Source organism: Mytilus trossulus, chromosome 1 (assembly GCF_036588685.1).
Source record: "Mytilus trossulus isolate FHL-02 chromosome 1, PNRI_Mtr1.1.1.hap1, whole genome shotgun sequence".
In the NCBI taxonomy this organism is placed as follows: domain Eukaryota; kingdom Metazoa; phylum Mollusca; class Bivalvia; order Mytilida; family Mytilidae; genus Mytilus; species Mytilus trossulus.
Genome location: NC_086373.1, coordinates 4,226,192 through 4,250,097, shown reverse-complemented (window position 1 = coordinate 4,250,097; position 23,906 = coordinate 4,226,192).

The following is a 23,906-nucleotide window of genomic DNA, read 5'->3' as shown; positions in this document are numbered from 1 at the left end:
TGTATCTGCAGGGAACTTATTTCAAACGGGATAGCACATCCTCATTTTTACAAAAATGTTATTAACCGTGCCCGGAAATTTAGAAATGATCCATGTGAACTTATTGCTCCTTTAAATAAACTTATTCTAAAAGGTGACCTATTCAACACTGTAATAAGATAATTGAATATTGTTTTTATTTGTATAAATATTGATTTTCAAGTATGTTACTAGTAGATTAAAAGCTAACTAAATATTACTAGTATGTTATATACATATACATTTTCATGGATCTACGATCTGTCGATACCTGTAACTTGGCATTGCACAAGGTCATGTTTTTCTCTGGGTGTTTATGACGTCTTTACACTAAATCCAATGTATGTTGGATGTGTACGGATTGGTTGTTCAGTCTTAGAGGCATGATATTTTCATTAGTTGTTAGTGGCTTTAAACTAGCTGTCATATAACTGCAAGTACTCTCAGATCTGTCCATTGTGTTTTTTGTGTCGGGATGTATAAGTACCCGACCACGTCCACGTGTATTTTTTGTCTATTTGATGAGTTAAGCCTTTTCAACTGATTTTTATAGTTCGTTCTTGTGCTGTACTGTTATACCACTGTCTCAGGTTAGGGGAGGGTTGGGATCCCGCTAACATGTTTAACCCGGCCACATTATTTATGTATATGCCTGTCCTAAGTCATGTTTATGTGTTACATATTTGTTTTTCGTTAATTTTTTAAGTAAGGCCGTTAGTTTTCTCGTTTGAATTGTTTTACATTGTCTTATCGGGGCCTTTTAAAGCTGACGATACGATATGGGCTTTGCTCATTGTTGAAGTCCGTACGGTGACCTATATTTGTGAATGTTTGTGTTATTTGGGTCTTTTATGGATAGTTGTCTCATTGGCAATCATACCCCATCTTCTTTTTTATATATACTAGTTCGGTGAAAATGGATGTCGTACTTAACTCCAAAACATATAAATAAACTTAATTTAAAAAATGACAACACTAACAAATGCCAGAAGCTCCAGCATTTTCAGACATTTAAATGGTAAGAAAGACAACCTTCATAATTTATAAGGGGCAATGGAATGTGACTAAAAAACATTCTCAATTCTAGAATTATTTCCACATCTTTAAATTAATTCTTTAACTTTACTTTGCCACAGCCAAATATAATGAATTTTAAAGAGAAATTGTAAATAGCAAAATAGTTATCCAATATAAGTCTTACTAGTACCTCATTACGGCCTTAAAGATTAATTGATAGAAATTACTGCTCTTAAAAGACGATTTTTTTTTATCCTGTTTGATTTTCTTACAGAAACTATGAATGTTCTTAACCAGAAATTTAAACCCTGAGTTTAGTCATTTTCATTGCATTTAATTAGATTGATTTACTGTATGAAAATCGTTTCCACAATAGTGGAAAGTAAAATAACAAAAAATGTCGAACTCCTAGGATAATTCAAACCAGAGAAATACAATATTCCTGACTTGGTCTTTTCTAATGAAGAAAATGTCGGATTAGAATGATTTTGTAACCAATTGAACCTCTTAATTATATGACAGTCTTACACAAACAAAATGCAGGTTAGAACTTAAAACATATTCCCTTTTTCATTTCATTGCATTATATCTACACATAATAATTCAGCTGACAAAAAAATATTTAAAAGAGTGGGTGACAGAGTTATATTGGATTATATGACACTTTTAGGGGATTTACAATGAAGCTTATATTGGTCAAGGTAAATCATTTTTTTCAAAAGCTGTAATTTTATCACAAAATGTGGTCAATGAACCATAATGCCTAAAACACTAAACAAATCCCTGAGAATAATATCATTTAGAATAAAACTATGTCAATCAGTCATCTTGAGGTAGAGTGAAAAAAAGACATATTCAGTTTTTGCAGTATTTTTTTCTCATTAATTGCAGAAAAATAATCAAAAATAGGTACCTTTCTTGTCTATGCTCTATATTTTCTATATGAAAGATAATAATTGTGTTGGCTGACAGTAGCAACATATAACATAAAAAAAAAAAATATTTGCGGTATTTATTATACAGTGGCTTGGTTGGACGAATTTTGAGAACGTTACATTCTATGTGATGACTTGCACAAAGAAAAGCCAGTTTACCCTAATTAGCTGGACCCTATCATTTCTTTTTGCACTTTTTTTTAATCAATCTGATGAATTATATTGGGTATCAAAAGTACATTCATGACTTTTAAAGTAACCCAAGTGTATGTTATGTTAGGTGGCTCTAGCAAAATTTATTGATTGCTAGACAAACTATTTCTTTCTTTTATTTCACTGCGCCTTAAAATTGGAACATTTTTCCTGTTAAATATTTAAAACTTATACAACTGTATTTAAAGAAAAGTATCATGGATATTTTTTTCTCCTTTAGTATGTTATTCCTAACCCAAAACATTTGAAGATGATTAAACTGAAACTGAAAACTTATTTTAAGAGTTCAAATTGTAATGTACTTAGGGCCCACTTAACTGGTAAATTGATAATGAAGATTTCAAACAAAGATTATTGAAAATACAGTATAAAATTAGCAATAACATTTCAAGGAAATTGAAATACCCATTAGAAACTAAATATAAAAACAATTAATTATTTCCACGAAAAGGTTTGCAACTTTCCTCTTTCTCTTAGACTGCTAGACAAAATAGAATAAAATTCTGAATGGTTTGTTTTAGTTCCTGTTCTGACTGCTAGACAAAATAAAATAAAATTCTGAATGGTTTGTTTTAGTTCCTGTTCTGACTGCTAGACAAAATAAAATAAAATTCTGAATGGTTTGTTTTAGTTCCTGTTCTGACTGCTAGACAAAATAAAATAAAATTCTGAATGGTTTGTTTTAGTTCCTGTTCTGACACATACTATTGTTGTAACAAATTCTTGTTTCAAACACCTGCACTTATATATTCTTCATCTACATACAGAATACACTCATCTGTTCATATTACATGTACATAATTTTAAAAAAGGGAAACACAAGAAGAATAATCACTTACTTAAAAAAATTAAAACAAGGAATAAAATACGGTCAGAGAAAACAATACAAAAACTAACTTAACCTTCAATGGCAATGTAGAGCCTGGAAATATAGATTAAAGAATACAATAATATTTCAGATTATGGAAAAGAAAAACTTAAAGGTAAGAAGCTAAGAACTTAAAACTAAACTTATGTTGAACTTGGACTAATCTTATCTTGAACTTAAAACTAAACTTATGTTGAACTTGGACTAATCTTATCTTGAACTTAAAACTAAACTTATGTTGAACTTGGACTAATCTTATCTTGAACTTAAAACTAATCTTATGTTGAACCTTTCAAAAGATATTTGATATTAGAATGTTTAATGCATTCCAATATCATGACATATATTAGCAGTTTGTCAATAGGACACCATGTCCTGCTCAACCTATCTACCGGTACTCACATATACCTATTCAGTGACATGTGCCATACGGGTTCTTTAGACAAATTTCCTTTCTAAAAAAATGGAAAGGTTATTTCCCCTAAGCACCATATTGGAGGTTGCCTGCACAAAATCCTTAAGTTATCGATCAAATTTAGATTTATAGAATAGATTTTCGAAAAATAGAATTCTGAAAAAATTTCATGACTGTATTTTCACTATTGTACTGTATTGCCCTGGCAGAATGCGAAACTTGTAGATTACAATTCAAAGGCATCAGCGTAGACTATCTATGAAGCTGTATTCAGAGGGTAGAATACCTGGTTGCTTTATACCTTGCATACATCTACCATATTTCTAAAATAAAATTGAGAATGAAAAAGGGGAATGTGTCAAAGAGACAACAACCCGACCATAGAAAAAAACAACAACAGAAAGTCACCAACAGGTCTTCAATGTAGAGAGAAAATCTCGCACCCGGAGTCGTCCTTCACCCCTAAACAAATATATACTAGTTCAGTGATAATATCCGTCATACTAATTTCTTACATGGTCTACATGTCCTCAACCTCAACCTCATTTTATGGAGTTGGTGATAAGGATGAAAAGGTCCGTTTCGCAATACTATAAGCATGTATGGAATTATTTAGGGTTCATTAGTCTGTCTTGGTTTTTTTGTGGGTTTTCGTCTGTCATCATCTATGTCCTTATCATAACTTTCATGATTCACTGGTCGATGCTAAGTTACCGTAGTTTGGCAACTCTCAGGTACCATAAGTAATAGGTCAATTATATGTGGTGTATGGAATAGTTGTAAGGTGTAAATATCTGTATTGCAGGTTTTCTATGTTGTGTCATATGTACTATTATTGTTTTTCTGTTTGTCTTTTTCATTTTTGGCCATGACGTTGTCAGTTTGTTTTAGATTTACGAGTTTGACTGTCCCTTTGGTATCTTTCGTCCCTCTTTTATATGACCGTGACCTCATATTCATGGTTCATTGTTCAATATTAGTTTTCCTGATTAAATTTGTGATCTTTAGATACTATAGGCAGCAGGTCAATTCTATTTATTGCAAGGAATTATTATAAGTCTAATGTGAATACATAGACACGGCCCGAACCGTACGCGTGCGGTCCAGATATGACTGGAAAAAGACCAAAATAGTGGAAAAATATACTTTAACAAAACGCATTTGACTAACAGGTCAAACAACTGATGCTCTTAAACCCTGCTGACTGCCATTGACGATTGCTAAATAAATTGATCACAAGGTGTAACAAAAAGGATCTCTATATTTATTTGATTACAAGTTGAATTGTTTACTTCTTATCCGGATTTCGATGATAAATATCTTTTCTTTGATGTCAGGGATCGAAAAAAAATTAGGATATTGTCTAACATCAGCCCAACAATGATAGACACTCAATCAATCCATGTGGTCGTAGATAGTAGATGTTTTTGTGTCCTGTTAAATTGTTCCTTTTAAAAGTTTTGGATTCTCATATATTCTATGTATAACTTTTGGACTAGTTTGAATCTCGGTCTATTTCTGTAATTTATTCTTACATACTTTTGATTTTTTAACCCTGTATGCGTACATTGCCTATGTAAATTTTGAAATTGTTTGTATGCACATTGAACGACAAATTTATGTGACTTATATAATTTTTCTGAAGTCAGACACTCAAATCAATCCATGTGTTCGTAGATAGTAGATGTTTTTGTGTCCTGTTAAATTGTTCCTTTTAAAATTGTTATACGATGATGACTGATGTACCCATATTTTGACTATTTTATTAATTGTGATTGTTTATTTAACGCATCATGTAAATGTAGCGGAATTTGATGAGACTGTTATTAAAGAGAGAGGGTTAGCGCTATAGAACCAGGTTTAATCCACCATTTTCTACATTTGAAAATGCCTGTACCAAGTCAGAAATATGACAGTTCTTGTCCATTCGTTTTTGATGCGTTTTGTTTTTTGATTTTGCCATGTGATTATGGACTTTCCAAATTGATTTTCCTCTGAGTTCAGTATTTTTGTGATTTTACTTTTTATAACCTTGCATAAATACTTTCATTTATCGGACACCCCCGTCCTGTAACAGATCCATCGTCCAGGGATAAACGGTGGACTTTATTATAAAAAAATCTATTTTGATTGTTTTGCATACATAAAACAATTATGTTATACATTCATATTAATTACACAGACACAGTTTGCGTATAAAATATTTATAACATTTTTCAATTCTTCTTAGTGTTGAGCAGTAAGTAAATATGTACTACTTTTAAAAAAAATGCTCTTTATTATGTTTTACTGATATTGCAAATTTAATAAGTTTGAGTTGTTGTTACTTTTATCTAGGATTAACGATAATATTTGTTGTAGCCTGGCATACCAGAAATGGCGAGGATTTCAAGAGAGAAAAGTGAATCGCTAAATTTTTACAATTATCTATGCCATAAGATAGGATCTTAGGAAGTCGTGAAAATTAGAAGATTGGCATCAACTATTGGGGACATTGGAGATGGCAGGTGGATAACAAGCGGAAGTAAAGGCGAAGGGTTTAATTTCAAAAGCAGTGATTTAGATATAATGTTTATTGATTCTTTTTTCAAGGTGAGTCAATCACATAGGGAAGTTGTTGATGATATTCGAACAACTCACTTAATTTTGAATACTGAGGAGTCTCCACCATGTTATACACAATTATGTATTCTAAATCATCAAAGAGTAAAGGCAAAAATGTGGATAAAAACTCATCTCGGATATATGTTTTCGAGTGAACAGTATAAATTGAACGTTTTATCGCTTGCTCCTCAAGGTATACTTCCAGCAGAGACCATGCATATTCATGGTCCATGTTTATCTGATGAAAAAAATATGTTTGATCATTTCCAAAATAATTTCTTGTGGGGTGCTAATTGTTCCAATTGGCTGCAAAGGATCGAGAAATGAAAATCTAGAATGGAGAATTTCATTTTCTGTACCAGAGAGGTTTCTTGTTTATTCCTTTAGCCATACACAATTATTATGTTATGCTCTTTTAAAAATCTTAATGAAGGAAACAGTAGACAAACATGAAGATTTAAGAGGACTATTATGTTCATACTTCATAAAATCTCTGATGTTTTGGGTTTCAGAAGAAACAGAGCAAAATCTATGGCAACCAGACAATATTATATCTTGTTTCAAGGCATGTTTACAAAGACTGTTGTACTGTGTGAGATATTCAATCTTATCACATTATTTTATTCCTGATAACAACTTGTTCAAATTTAGGTTCAATGTTAAGAACAAAGAAAAATTAACCACCATACTCCAAAACTTATATGAGCAAGGGATTGCTTGTTTCATATTTTCTGACACTCTGCAGTATTGTAAAAAACAATCATACAAAATCACTGAATCTTTAAACGTGAATGTCAATTTAGTACTACAACAATCGCCTCCTTTTATGCCCTACGGTACAGATATATATCTTCTTTGTCATCGTCTACATACTCATCTACATCGTTCCAAAACTGGTTTATCTAAGGCCCTGTTTGCTTCATATTTATCAAAGATATGTCGGTTTGCTCCAGATGATTCGGAACATCTATGTACCTGTAAAAACAAACAACAATACCCCAAGTACAAATATGATCTCAGTCATTTATTGATTGGTTTATACTCTGACGCAGTATCAGGATGGCTGAAGCTGGCTTCTTTTTTCTATGTTCACAAAAATTACTTTGCCTCATTAAGTGTAATACATTATGCATTGCAAAAATTTGCAGATGATAAAATTTATACTGGTTCATTCACATCTGAAGTCACACTTACTTGTATTCAAAAACATGAGCTGAATCTGATGAAAAAAGAAAAACTGTACACAATATTAAAAGCTTTATCTATTAATCCTGTTAATTTTCACCCGACCTCGTATTTAATTCCACTAGAATTACAAATGAAAGATGCACACGTCATGCACATATATTATCCTTTAGCATTTGGACATTTCCTTAACTTTTTATGTAACTACCATCTGCACGACATATCATCATGTAGAAATTCTTTAGAACAGCTTGAATCAATAACTAGAAGCATTACACTTGAATCATATGACTTAATGTGTTTCCCAATATTTTGTGGCATAGCTTACCAATTAATGGGAAAACCATACTTAGCCAGACAAATGTTTCATTGTATTGCTCAGCATGATCGTTAAAATTTAAGTGGTGCAGTATCGAGATTATCAAATGTCATCTGACACTGACCACACTGACATGCAAATTAAGATATCACGTACTAGTAGTTTAATTTAACGGAGTGGCTATTTGTCCGGCTAGCCGGACGAATAGTGCCAGGGCTATTTGTCCGGCCATTACAATGCGCATGTCATATAATGTGCTTTCGGAAGTGTGTGTAATATTATTCCCAGTAGCACTGAGAGGGCGCGTGTAATCCGATCACTGATTTTCAATTTTAAGATCATGGCTGAAAACGGCGATATCAATAGTTGTGATAAATCTTGCAGTTTTCGGATTTCGCAATGAAAAACGATATAGTACGAACTTCAGAAAATGATATAATCTTATGAAAAGGAACTAAAGAAACTTCAAAAGGGAGTAGGGTGGGGGGAGATTACAAACTTGAAGCGGGGATGTTGGATATAGGATTATAAAAAGTGCGGTAATGAAATACACAGGACAACAAAGATGGGATTAGGAGAAAAAAAGAAAAGAGTAATTTGGGAAAAGGAGCACACCGTGTCACCCCGATCCCTCACGTAAATAAAATAAAATCCAACCTTCTGAACAAGTTTTTAACAGTGTTGTTCACTTTTTTCTCTTTTTTCTTTGGGAGGGAGGGAGAGTGGCATTATAGAAGAATCTCCCATCTCTCACTCAAAATATGGATAACTTTATGTCAAGGGGTCTTATTTTACAGCTTCAGACATAATAATTTTGTACCTTTTTTAGCTACACAAAATCCTTTACGTCAACTTGAAATGCACTACTGAGTCAAACAATACTTAAGTTTGTTTAACTAGTAATTTATTCTCTCTCCTTTTTAAAAAAAATATGGAATATATATGATTTTTTATAATTGTTCGTTATCCACATTGGACTATATTCTGATATTAAGAAAACAACAATTTCAATTACTAGTAACAAGATTAGGCACTAACAATAAAGATTACAAACATGTGCTACCCCCTGGGGCTGCTGAAGATAATATTACACGCAAACACAAATAGTGACATGCGCATTGTACTGGCCGGACACATAGTCCTGGCACTATTCGTCCGGCTAGCCGGACAAATAGCAACTGCCTTAATTTAACGACAACTTTATCCTTGTCTTACGATTTACGCACTGGTCAGTAACTGGGAACCGGCATATTTTAATTTTATTAAGATTATAGAGGGACCATAGGAAAATAATCAACCTTGTATATTTTTAGAAGAAAAGAACAAAAACAGATTTTAGTATCGTGTACATCAAAGTACAATGTATAAGTAAAGCATGATCACAACCAGTGTAAATATGAATAGAATATAATTTAGATTGGGACATCACATCCTATGAAATTATATATATATATATATATTGTTTCGTTGTCAATTCATCTGTTTTGCTGATTTCATTTATCCCCTAAGTAATATTCTAGTTCAGAAGGGTGGCATAACACAATTTTAAAAGTATAAAACTTGTTTTGTGAGGTTAGTTTTTATTCGAATTTTTGTAAAGAATTTTTAACTGTATATTAAACTATTAACTTTCTTTTGTGATAAATTGATAATTGAATAAAAGTTGATATTTGAAAAACAAACAATTCGCTCTCCGGACTCATGTTCCTTTTTCGCGAATCAACGCTTATTATGGCAAGCCGTTTTGCTATTTATTCTTACTTCAAGATATCTCATAAACTTTATAAGATATCTGATATAGTTTATTAGATATCTTATATAGTTTATAAGATATCTTATATAGTTTATAAGATATCTTAAATAGTTTATAAGATATCTCATATAGTGTATAACATATCTTATATAGTTTATAACATATCTCATATAATTTATCAGATATCTTATATAATTGTCTTTATAAGATATCTTATAAACTATATAAGATATCTTATAAACTATATAAGATATCTAATAAACTATATAAGATATCTTATAAACTATATAAGATATCGTATAAACTATATAAGATATCTTATATAAAAATTGTTTATAATATATCTCATATAGTTTATAAGATATCTTAAATAGTTTATAAGATATCTCATATAGTTTATAAGATATCTTATATAGTTTATAACATATCTCATATAATTTATCAGATATCTACGGAAGCCTGGAGCTGCCTTGTGTTATTGTTTATAACTAAACCATATTTGATAATTATTGCGATAATGTTTTGTATATTGCAAAATGACGACTTATTTATCGCAATAATTCACTGTATCTAACAACAAGGCACTTTATTTAGCGCAATGATTTGTTAAATTTAACACTAAGAAGACTTAATTATCGCAATATTTGCTATATATATACCACAAGTCGCCTTATTTATGGCAATATTTCGTTATATCTAACAACAAGACGTCTTTGTTATTGCGATGATTTTATTGTGTAAAAACAGTACCACTTATTTAACGCGATTTACAATTTTTTTCGCTTTAAATTTCGGAAGTTAAAGCTAAGTCATCATAATTATGGCGATAGCACATTTCGATTTACATATGTAGCGTGAGCAGCCATTCAACGGCCATTTTCGTTATGATCAACACCCGATCAACTAGACCATTTTCTCCCGTATGAATCATTTGTTTAATAATTTCTTCATTTGACTAGAGAAGACTAAGTGGACCTACATTCAAAGGAAGCTACCCCTCATTCTGAACAATGCTTTTGGTAAGTAAATATTTCATGGTATCAACATAATAGCTACTGTTTGTTCTTTTTATACCACCCACTTGAAACGTGGGGGTCATGATATAGTAATCGTTACCCCCGTCCGTCTTTTCGTCCGTTATGGTAGTCATGCAGGAGGTACCAATCTTTTATCTGCAACTCCGAGATCATCCTTGTCCATTGAACAAAACTTAATAAAACTTTCACAAATTCTTTATAATATAATGCCTCTGTGCACCTTTTATTTCATATATTGATTGAAATTTATATTTTTTGGGGTTTGCCATAGCAAAACAGGGACTTTGCCATCCCTTATCAACGGGTATTCATTTCTTATTCGCAACTGCAAGATCAACCTAAACCACTGAACCAAACGGACGGACAGACGACAATTATATACCATAATAGGTCCGTCAAAATTTTGACAGGCGTATAAAAAACAGTTCAACTACTTTTACAAGGCGAAAAGGAAAATAGAATCGTGAAGCCATGCAGTAAACAATTTTTATTTTAATCTGAACATGCACATTAAATATTATGTTATGTATTTTACATTAGACATATTCATAGAACAACGCCATCTATTATGAGAGTCCGAGAAACTATAATAGTGGACAGTTTTCCTACTTATTTCACGTGTTTCTGAGTCATAGTAAACTCGATGTAGCCTACAATGCATTGTAGTTCATTGAGTCGATTGGTCAGTATTCTAAGGCCATATCAGCCTTCTGTTTTTGGAAGTTACTACATTTTACTATGCAAAATATTTTCACGTCAGAAAATCTAGAGTTCCCGACCTGTATATAACAGGCATATATGGTTAACCATATCAAATCATATACAATTTTACATGTGTCATCAATTTTTTTTTTGAGTAGTGCTTTCTGATCCAAAGGGAAATAGATTAAATAAATTGTTTGGTTCCGATTCAGCCTGAAAGGAAGAAAGGAAAATAATCAACTTTAGTTTTTACACCTTGCATGCATATCAAAATGAGCAAAAATACAGTTTCTTTACATTTGAACTACTAAGAGCATGAATTATTTGAAATAGATTTGTATTGCTCATGACTTTCCGTTGTTTAATTTAAAATGTTTTAAATTATTACTTTTATGTCAAAAAACCTACCACAGAGGAAGTTAGAAATAAGCAAAAACAAAAAGGGGCGGATGTTATTAGTTATCAAAAGTACCAGGATTATAAGTCTGGTCAACAAGGTAACTGTGATTAAGAAACGGTTGAAAGTACAATCCCAATTTTCCACACAAACCTTTCTTTAATCAACATTAACATCGTGATAGAATTTCAATATGATCTGTTTGGTAGAACAAAATTGACCTTAAGTCATTTAAATTTTTCAACATTCATACACATAATCCAACATTAACCTCAAAATAAGACCTATAAAATTGGCATTGAAGAAAAAAAAGTTTATAGAAAGCTCGTACGAGTTCGCTAGCAACCCTTTGCGGGTTTTTAATTTGATAGGTGACTTTTTGTTAAATATTTGTTTGTTTTGAGATTGTGACACAAGTATGACTGCTATACCAATATTGTGACTATTTGACCTATTATGTCTGTTTTGTTCATACATGTACATCGTTTTATATATAATGGAATTTGATACGACTGTCATACAAGTGAGAGGTTTAGCTCTATAAAACCAGGTTCAATCATACATTTTCTTCATTTGAAAATGCCTGTACCAAGTCAGGAATATGGCAGTCGTTGTCCATCCGTTTGATGTGTTTTGTCATTTGACTTTGCCATTTGATAAGGGACTTTCCGTCTTGAATTTTCATCGGAGTTCAGTATTTTAGTTCCATTTGATAGGATAACGTCATCAATTTTTATGGCATCAATTGACAATTGATGTTATGATAATGTACACACAAGTGCATACGATGCATGGCAGATTTTAAATTTATGATTTGAGTTTTCTCTCAGTTTCATAAGAATGAAGATAACAATATTTATTTTAAGCTCCACGGCATCAATTGGTGATTTGAAGATCGCAAATACCCGTTTACTGGCTCTGTCAACGCGTTGCCAGTAAAGATAATTTGCGATCATCCAATCGCGAATTGCTGCCGTCGCAGCTTTAAATATAATACAGTTATCTACTGATAAATATCTTTGCATACATTCATTTTGATCCAATCTTTAAAGCTATCTGAACATCTTCCCCAAGTTTATCATACATCGGATAAGACCATTTCAGTGGATCAAATGCAATAAAATAACAGTCTAATATTCTAAGTTGTACACTTTTATGTTTCAGATGGTACTTGCTCTTCTCCTGTTCTGCAAGGCCAGTGCTATTCCATATCCAGACATAGATGCATCATTAGATGAACTAGTTGTATACTATACAAGTTTTTCATTTACAACAAAAGAAGTACTCGGGTTTTTACTAAACATACATCATATAATGCTGAGCGAAAGATCATTTTATAGAATTAAAAAACGTTTGAGATTGCAAAAAAGAGGAGTTGAAAGTGCTATTGCTGATATTGTTACAAAAATTCTACAGTTAAGAAATGCAGGATATACCAATATAGGTTATCGATCTTTATGGAATGTACTTCGCTGCCTAGGCGTAAGAGCTTCACAACTCACGGTTAGACTAGTTTTGAAAGCTATTGACGGAGACGGCGTTTTAATGAGACAAAGACATAGGCTTACAAGAAGACGATACTTAAGTAACGGACCGAGCTTTTGCATCCACGTCGATGGATATGATAAGTTAAAGCCGTTTGGAATATCTGTCCATGGTGGAATCGACGGTTTTTCAAGAAAGATACTTTGGCTGAAAGCTACAAGTTCAAATAAAAATCCCCGTATAGTTGCAGGACATTTTCTTGAGTATTTGAAGACAAGCAAGAGGGTTCCAAGGGTAGTACGCATGGATGCAGGAACTGAAAATGTTATAGTTGAACGTATTCAAATAGCTTTGAGATCATTTCATACTGATAGCATGGCAGGACATAGAAGTGTTTCAATAGGAAGATCAACGGCCAACCAAAAGATCGAAATGCTATGGAATTTTCTGATGCGAAATTTCACAACATTTTGGAGGAATTTGTTTAAAGATATGGTAGATGAAGGTATACTTAACAATGCCGACCCTGTGCATCTTGAATGCATACGGTTTTGTTTCCTACCACTTATTCAAAGACATTTAGACATGTTTCTACAATCATGGAATTCACACAGAATAAGATCTCAAAGAAATGTTGAATGTCCACATGGTATACCTGACGTTATGTTCTACCAACCTTTTATTTACGATAAATATGACTGCTCTTATGAACTGCCGTGCGACATAGTTGTATTGGATTACTTAACTGATATATACACGGATGCTGTTCTACCTAGAGGCACTAAAGAAGAATTTAGACAATTAATAAATACTCTCACGTTTTTAGATATCGGAGAATTCGATGTCATTGAAACTCCAACACAGGCCAAAGAATTGTTCAACTTATTATCAGGCGTAATATCACAACATTTGTTAAATCGATAGACATTTACAGATTTAACATTTATTATTCATGATAATTATCTGTTATGTCACCATGTTGTCGAATATGTGGACCCGAATATATACGCGCATAAGATGTTTGATCTGTTGATGCAAAGAACATTAGAGTGCATAATGTGTACATACTAATTTTCTTGTTTTTCGTTGATTGTGCTTCTTTTTTTGTCAGAATCGATGTAAATATTGAATGAAAATGTTCTGTTGTATTTAGTATTATATAAAAAGAATAAATGCCTAGACTGTTAACAAGTCTTTCCTATCCCCGAGTCATCATTAAATTGATAACAGTTCGACACATTTAAATATATGCCATATTGGTCTATTCCGTCATGATGTAGCTGAGTATCATTCAGTCATTTTTCATATCTGTTACAAAAACCAAACACTTTTCCATAAAAATGACCATCGAGTTTAACGTGTCATACATTAACAAAATATTAAGTACAATCAAATCTTATTTGGCAATTGCTGTCAACTCAACCAATCCGTTTCATTCGTAATGAACTGGACAGAGTGTAGCTAAATTAAAGAGAAACACAATGTATGATATAGTATGTCTGTCGCTAACGTCACTGAGTATAAAAGAGGGCATGGTTTCACATAAACCACGATATTTGGAAGGTATATAACGTCACAGTACCCAAATTGCACCGAGTACCAAAATTGCACCTACTAGTATTCAACAAAAATACTGTGGAAATCTTACTTGTTTTATTTGAGTCTAAAACCTTGGTATTTTTCGGGGTATTTATATGATTTGATACAATACACGTCATTTAACATTGCTGAACATATACAAAACTAGTAAAAATCAACAGATTTGTTTTTAACCGACCCTCATTGTAAATTAAAGATGTAAGTTAGGATATAAGACAGACTTAATTGTATATATGTTTTGTCCATTTATTTCCTGATCGATGGGATCAATGCGTTCAACGTAACATAGTCACCAAACTTTGACTTATTAAGTGAGATACAAATATCTTTATAGCTGCTTTTCATTCGTCTTTAGAAGCTTATGTAAACAGGTAAATGCATGAACAAGTCGAGAAGAAGAGAAACACGTTTGTTTCTTATTACAATGCCGATTGGTTACTGCAGTATTGAAAAACACATCTTTCGAACGTAACAAAAATTAAGAAACCTTCATAGCATCAATTTAAGATATATAATGTTCATTTGTGATTTGAGTGGGTTTTCATTTTTCTAAAGTACGATTTATCCCTCCTTAATTCAACGTCTTTGAATCTATGTTGTTTTATGTCTGTTGGTAGATCAGTGCAAGACCAATTATTCAAATGTTTCCTTATCATCGGAATGGTGAATATTCGTGTCAATTCTTTTATATTACTGCACAATAAAACATACTTTGGTTGTATGTAGTCTAACAAATCTTTAGATTTTGCCATTATCCACTTTCGATTCCAAGGTATCTAGGGCATGTTATTGTAGTTTAATACACAGTAGATATAAGCTGGTATTGAAATAACCTGGCAAATGAAATGCCTAGAGTCATATTACCTAATGTTGCTTTATTGTTAAATAGATTTGTCTGTTTAAGCCGTTTTAACTATTTATGTTTTTTCAACCTGCATATTACGTCTTCAAGCAGCCATCCATAGACTTATCAAAGAAAACATGTCATGTTTTACTAGGGAAACAAGTGTGGACACAGTTCAGAGTGGATAGATTGTTTGAATGTTTACCTATGTTTTCTGAGAAAAAGAGTTCTCTCCTTTATTCAGCATTAAACTGTTCTATGTTCAACTGTAGCAAAGCGACACTCTACATTTGGCCTTTGTATGATTTTTAATTTAGTTTCTTGTGTATAATTTGGAGTTTAGTATGACGTCCATTATCACTACTTGTATACATATTTTTTAAGGGGACAGCTGAAGGACGCCTACAGGTGTGGGAGTTTCTCGCTACATTGAAGACCAATTGATGGCCTTCGGCTGGTGTCTGCTCTATGGTCGGGTTGTTAACGCTTTGACACATTCCCCATTCCTTTCTCAATTTTACCTGTACCAAACACTAAAATGTATTAGTGTGTTTTTGTTTCTAAGTTATACTGTTAAAGACTGTCACGTAGGAGAAATTTTATTTGCTTATACAGGAAATGAATGAATTATGACCGGAGCGGGCCCCCACTTAGGCATTCAATTGGCTCCCATTCATGAAAAATTCTGGATCTGCCACTGAGTTTGTCAAATTTTGTTCTAAAAAAAAATACATTTACATAGTAATGGACTAAGCTTAAAGCAACGCACTTTACTAATACATTTACAGAAAGAACTCATGATCAATACAGTGATATACTAAGTACTGAAAATACACGACATTCATGTACATTAGTTCTTCCTATTTAAACCACAACTATGATTTAGGTAGCACTCCACCGTTCGGTGTGTAGATTCGCATTTTGGTAACTTTTTCAAATATAAGAGGTAGTGTTCAATAAGATTCTTTTATGGATAGCTGATGATAAGATGATTAAAAAGGCCTTCATAGTGAGCATCAAGAGTATTTAATGTATGAAATATGGCTGTTTTCTGTATGAAAGTCTGTCTTTGCATATCAAAACCAGGCAATGGTTTGTCAATTATTGTTATCTTTTTACAACTTTTTGTTGCACGAACTTTGTGATTAATTTTGCGACAAAAATGGGGCGAGAGACACCCATTTTTTATTTGATCATTGGGTAGATTATTGTCAAATAGTTTCTGAAAAGGTATCACTCAGAGGCATTAAACTTCTAGTTTGATTCAAATTTTGGGGGAATATGTGATATTTTCACCCTTCTTTTTGCAATTTAATACGTAAATTAATGCAAAATGTTCCCATGGATACACAAAACAGGAATTATATTTCACTCTTTTAACTTTCGAAAATAAAATCTATGAAAGATACATTTGAACGTGTATAACACAAACAGTTAGGTTAATGTATTTGAAAAATAGGAATAGAGGATGATGAAACATTTTGTGGTTCAATTTTAATTAATGTTTTTCTAACTGTACAGCGCTACCTTGACATAAATGTAAAACTACGTGCATCAGAAGTCCAGCAAAAGACATGCAATTATCATATTATATGTTCGTACTATGGATAAACATTCGATTCACAGCAAGTAATTGTTCAATAGGAAAAATACTGGCCAGCCCAACCGTACTAGTTAATGGGACTTGTTATGTTGACCTGTGCCACGGTCCTTCTGCAAGAAAACCTTTCGGAGTATCAAGTTAAAAATAAAGATCAGTGTTGCTTAATTTTAGTGGGTTTAAATCACAGCACATCATGATCATGATCGCTGCCATATCGTATAGACTTGATAGCAAATGATAAACATATGAAAAGCAATAACTTTCCTTTGCATACCTTTAAAAGTCAATCCTTGTCACTAAATAATTGAAAACATACATTTACTATTACGTTTACCCTCCTCGTTTACCCTTATACGATTTCAAAGTTGTAACACTTCGTTGTTTTGGTCCCCTTTGAGAGTTTGTGTCATTGGCAATCACACCACATGTTCTACTTTTATTTTGTTATATGTAGACATTATCAAATAACCACATACATCATATACGGAATGCATCTTGCAACCCAAGAAACCAAATACAGAGTGAGACTGTGCCTAAAAACCATATACACCCTATACAGACCGTATTTAACACCACATTCACCATATACAGACTTCATCTAATAACCAAAGACACCATATACAGACTGTATCTAACAAAAACAGACACCATATAAAACAACTTCTATTTTGTTATACGTTGACAGTATCTCACCTACCACAGACAACATATAAAGACTGCATATAATAACCAAAGACACCATATAAAGACTACATCTACCTACCACAGAAACCATATAAAGACAACATCTACCTACCACAGACACCATATAAAGACTACATCTACCTACCACAGATACCATATAAAGACTACGTATAATAACCAAAGACACCATATAAAGACTACATCTACCTACCACAGATACCATATAAAGACTACATCTAGCTACCACAGATACCATATAAAGACAACATCTACCTACCACAGATACCATATAAAGACTACGTATAATAACCAAAGACACCATATAAAGACTACATCTACCTACCACAGATACCATATAAAGACTACATCTACCTACCACAGATACCATATAAAGACAACATCTACCTACCACAGATACCATATAAAGACTACGTATAATAACCAAAGACACCATATAAAGACTACATCTACCTACCACAGATACCATATAAAGACTACATCTACCTACCACATATACCATATAAAGACAACATCTACCTACCACAGATACCATATAAAGACTACGTATAATCACCAAAGACACCATATAAAGACTACATCTACCTACCACAGATACCATATAAAGACTACATCTACCTACCACAGACACCATATAAAGACAACATCTACCTACCACAGATACCATATAAAGACTACGTATAATAACCAAAGACACCATATAAAGACTACATCTACCTACCACAGATACCATATGAAAACTACATCTACCTACCACAGATACCATATAAAAACTACATCTACCTACCACAGATGATACCATATAAAGACTACATTTAACAACCACAGACATCAAATATACACAGACTTCTAACTACCACAGATACCAAATAAAAACTTTATCTACATCCCACAGACACCATATAAAGACTACATCTACCTACCACAGATACCATATAAAGACTACATTTAACAACCACAGACACCAAATATACACAGACTTCTAACTACCACATTTACCATATAAAAACTTTATCTACATACCACAGATACAATATATATATAACTGACTGTATCTTACATTAATTTGTAGGATCCTTTACTATAGATAATTTAGCTGATCTGTAACAATAACATCTTCATGCCTTATATATCATGTACTGTAGTACGCCGCTAGATTAAAACTGACGTGGAAAGGTAACATATGGCCACCGAAAGCTCTTTTTTTGAGAGCCCAGGTGGTCGTGTGGTCTAGCGGGACGGCTGCAGTGCAGGCGATTTGGTGTCACGATATCACAATAGCATGGGTTCGAATCCCGGTGAGGGAAGAACCAAAAATTTGCGAAAGCAAATTTACAGATCTAACATTGTTGGGTTGATGTTTAGACGAGTTGTATATACATTATGTACACAGCCATGTATCACCATCATTGATGGCGATCCGATGGATACATCTGTTGTAGGGTTGTCACTGACTCAGACGTACTTATGAATATAATTATTTTCTGTGACTGTATCTTACATTAATTTGTAGGATCCTTTACTATAGATAATTTAGCTGATCTGTAACAATAACATCTTCATGCCTTATATATCATGTACTGTAGTACGCCGCTAGATTAAAACTGACGTGGAAAGGTAACATATGGCCACCGAAAGCTCTTTTTTTGAGAGCCCAGGTGGTCGTGTGGTCTAGCGGGACGGCTGCAGTGCAGGCGATTTGGTGTCACGATATCACAATAGCATGGGTTCGAATCCCGGTGAGGGAAGAACCAAAAATTTGCGAAAGCAAATTTACAGATCTAACATTGTTGGGTTGATGTTTAGACGAGTTGTATATATATATATATATACAGACTGTATCTAACTTCCACAGATACAATATATAGAATACATCTAACAACAACAGATACATATAAAGACTACATTTAACAACCACATACACCATATATTAGTATATACAGACTTTATCTACATAGAATCATATTCAAAACAGTGTGGTCCTGGCCATTGATTGGCGACCTAAATTATCCCATTGACTGGGACAGATTAGGTGAACGTTTGTCGGTAACAATCACTGCTCACTATGTACTTTTTAAAGACACTGAATATGTGGGGTCACCAAAGGTTCTCAATACCTAAATAAAGCAATTCGAAAAACTAATCCGGAATAATACGATGTGTTGATTTATATCAATAATATAAATTAAAACATAAAGGTTATTCCTGAATAATTTTTCGAATTATTTTATTATTAAAGGCGTTAAGAACCTTAAGTTTGGTGACCCCACAGTTTAAATTCAATAATAAGTAAGAAGTGAGCAATTGTCGTTACAGACAAACGTTCACCTAATCTGTGACAGTCAATGGGACAATTTAGGTCGTCAATCAATGGCCAGGACCACACTGTTTTGAATATGATTCTACCACAGACACCATATAAAAATTAAATCTAACCACAGACACCATATCTATACAGACTTTATCTAAATACCACAGACCCCATAGTAAACCTCAATCTAACAATCACAGACACCATATATACCCTACATCTAACAACAACAGATATGTAAAGACTTAATCTAACAACCACAGATGTCATATATATATATATACAGACTTTAACTAAATATCACAGATAGCATTATATATGTATATGAAGACTACATCTTACAACCACAAATAACACGCATATATATAGACTACATCTAACAACCACAGACAACATCTTGTAACCACAGACACCATATATACAGACTGTATTTAACAGTCAGAGACACCATACATACAGACTGCATAAATGTGTTAGTAGAATATCCGGATGGTATAAGCAAACATGTACTTCTAGCGTCCCCAATAGACTTTTATCTTGATTGTGAGCGAAGGGTGTCACCAAAGGTCACCTCTCATAATCCCCTTAAAACCCGTGTGCATTCATTCGGAACCACATACTTTTATTCTTGAATTCTTGATGTTTTTTTTGTTCTTTAGTTCTCTTCGCTGCAAGCAGTTCTGGGGAGACAAATGTCTTCCGCCTCTTCCTTTTTAGCTCACCTGGCCCAAAGGGCCAAGTGAGCTTTTCTTATCATTTGGCGTCGTCTGTCGTCGGAAAACGTTTACAAAAATCTTCTCCTCTGAAACTACTAGGCCAAATTTAACCAAACTAGGTCACAATCATCATTAGGGTATCTTGTTTAAAAAATGTGTCCGATGACCCGGCCAAACAACCAAGATGGCCGCCATGGATAAAAATAGAACATAGGGGTAAAATGTATATTTTGGCTTATATCTCTGAAACCAGAGTTGAATTGTCTATCAGGTAAAGATCTTTCTGCTCTTTATAGTCAATTTTTATCAATTTTCATATTTTTTTTATAAATTTTTACAAAATATCTTCCACTGTAATTACTGGGCCTAGTTCATTATAGATAGAGATAATTGTAGCAACACAAATGTTCAGTTAAGTAAGATCTACAAACACATCACCATCACCAAACCAACATTTTGTCATGCATTTATCTGTGTCCATTGTTTAATATGCAAAAAGACCAAGGTGAGCGACACAGGCTCTTGGGAGCCTCTAGTTTATATTTAGTTTGGATGGCAGATGCTCATAACAAACATGGTGTCGTTTAGTCTAAATTACATTAATAAATCTATGAATGCAGATATACCAGAATGTGAGCAGTGTTTTTAAATATTTTTTATGGTATGAAAGCCTTAGTAGGACATCCCTGTACGACGTTAAGATGGATAAATATAAGAACTACACGTACACAACCAGTTGAGGTATTTTATGGAAGAGATTATGACTGATGGTGTTAAACTCTACTTTCAACACTATTGTGCTATTTCGTGATAGTCGGTTTAAATTTATAGATGAATTCGGAGCATGGGAAAGGGAAGAGCTAGGGCATTATTGTTCATTCGAATATGTCGCCAATTATGTCTATTTTTCAGCTCTTACAAGGCAACCATATATGAAATCTCCTATCTCCCAACCTAACAAATGAATAAATTTAAAATGGTTTCCTCTTTATTAACAAAAGTGTAATTTGATTGACTGTTCGTTGCAAAATTTAACCCCTAGTGAAAAATATGTCATGCTTGTTCTGGAAAACAAGACTTTAAAAGTCAGATTTATAATTCAAAAACAAATAGCTGTGATATATTGCTAATTAAGATATAGAGTGGATTCAAACAATAAAAGGAAACTTTCACAATGGTAAAACCCGATACAGTAAAGTCGTCTATAAAAGGCTTGACATGAAAAGTGGGAAACAATTGACACACAAAAAACTGGCCAAATTAAACATAAAAAACATTTACAAAATATTAACTGTGGGTCGAGACATGAACCACCGACAACCACTAAACTACAGGTTCCTGGCTTTTGCCAATACATACAGATTCAAGATACAAGGGATTTATATAAAAAAAAAAAAGAGAGAGCGAGACAAAAAGTCAATACATGAAACGTCTCGTATACGTTGTAAACTTGCAAATAGATCCATAATATACAATGAAAGATTTTAATCAAAGTATTGAAGTACTGAACTTCAGATGATCGCAAATTCTTGTGGATGGTCAAAAGCACATGTCATTGCAGACCATATCTCTATACCTGAAATTGAGGTTAATGTACAGAGATATGTTTATTTTTGAGAAAAGTTCGTAATAGAAATAATAGTTGGGACGAAAAGATGATCTTCAGAGACCACTAGAGAAAAATGAATCGGAGAAATTTCCGACATTTTTGCTGTATACAAATATAATTGTAGATTTTCGTTGAGATGGACAATGATAATCTGTTTACCGCTATTTTACCTATGACGTTGTCAATTTCATGTCAATTTCTTTGGCAACACCACGTGACTCCTTAGTTTCGAGCGATAATTTTCCATCTCCAGCGAGGAGCACGATATGAAAAATTATCACAAAAAAAGACCAAAGGAAAAATCCACAAAATATCGATAATCCAATTTAGTTACTTTATATACCTTTGACCCCATTACATTTGGATAGACAAGATGTCCTCTTTTTTTCCTAGTCAAGAAAAAAACTTTGACGAATTCTCGGGCAGTTTTAGATTATAGTTATTAACACATCAAGTAGTCTGATTTGTTTAACAAAATTGAGTGACGGGAAAGCACACAGAAAATGTCTTAAACCGCACTTTCAGGCATGCCTACCGGACGTATTTTCATTTTAATACGTCACCTAAAAACACAAATCTGCCATTTCAGATGGCAAATTGATTGTTTGTTTAAGGTGGTACCCAACACTTTCACTAATATTAATTTGGGTCGTTTAATTTTAATAAAATTTTGTCAAAGTATTTACTTTGACCCTTTGTTAAAATATAAAAATTTCAAAAATTTTTGAACCAACTGTTTTGTAAGAAAAATTACACTGGTTATATATCAGTTTGACAAACACCAATTTTGATCTTTGAGAAGCTTATAATTCCCTTTAAAACACAAGGTAATTAAAACGTTTAGCTGACTTTACAGAGTTATCTCCCTGTAGTGTTAGGTCCCACCTTAACCAGCTGTTAACTGATCTTCTGTAAAATATCTCCAGAAGAGGTGCAGATTTATTTGTTTGGACTCTTCACCAGAAGACATTATGGAGATGTGCATGATAAAAGGCCAATAAAAAGCGACCCTATTCCACGACATACGACAAGACCACTATCCACAATGAACATAATTTAATTGGCACTCATTTACCCCTTATCCACTAGACACCTTCTAGAACGATTCCTTTTTTATATCCATAATAACAGCGGCAGTCTTGGTAGATGGCCACTTCATTGAAAGTTACCCTGCACTTCAAGCCAGTTTGCAAAAACTACAATTAGCTGATTCTTGAAATGTCATGTTCACATTCCACCTAACATTACTGAAAAAAACTTATATCAAGGACGTATATTGTTAGCTGTACGTCCTTGCTTATACACATACAACCCTATTAGTATGTAATGATCCTCTATCATACAAGTACTATGTATGTGTACATGGTCTCTGATCCTTTGAGTAACTTAAACCTTGATTTTCTTAACGTCCTGTTACCAGCTGTTACGTTTTATGAAATCGCCACTATTGTTTGCACTGTTATCAGACTCTTAAATATTTGACCTATAGTTGTATTGAAGAGATAGTTTTATTTTTTTGCGATGACATGATTTTTTTAATTTTTTTCTCTTCAGCCCATGGCAGATCCTCAAAG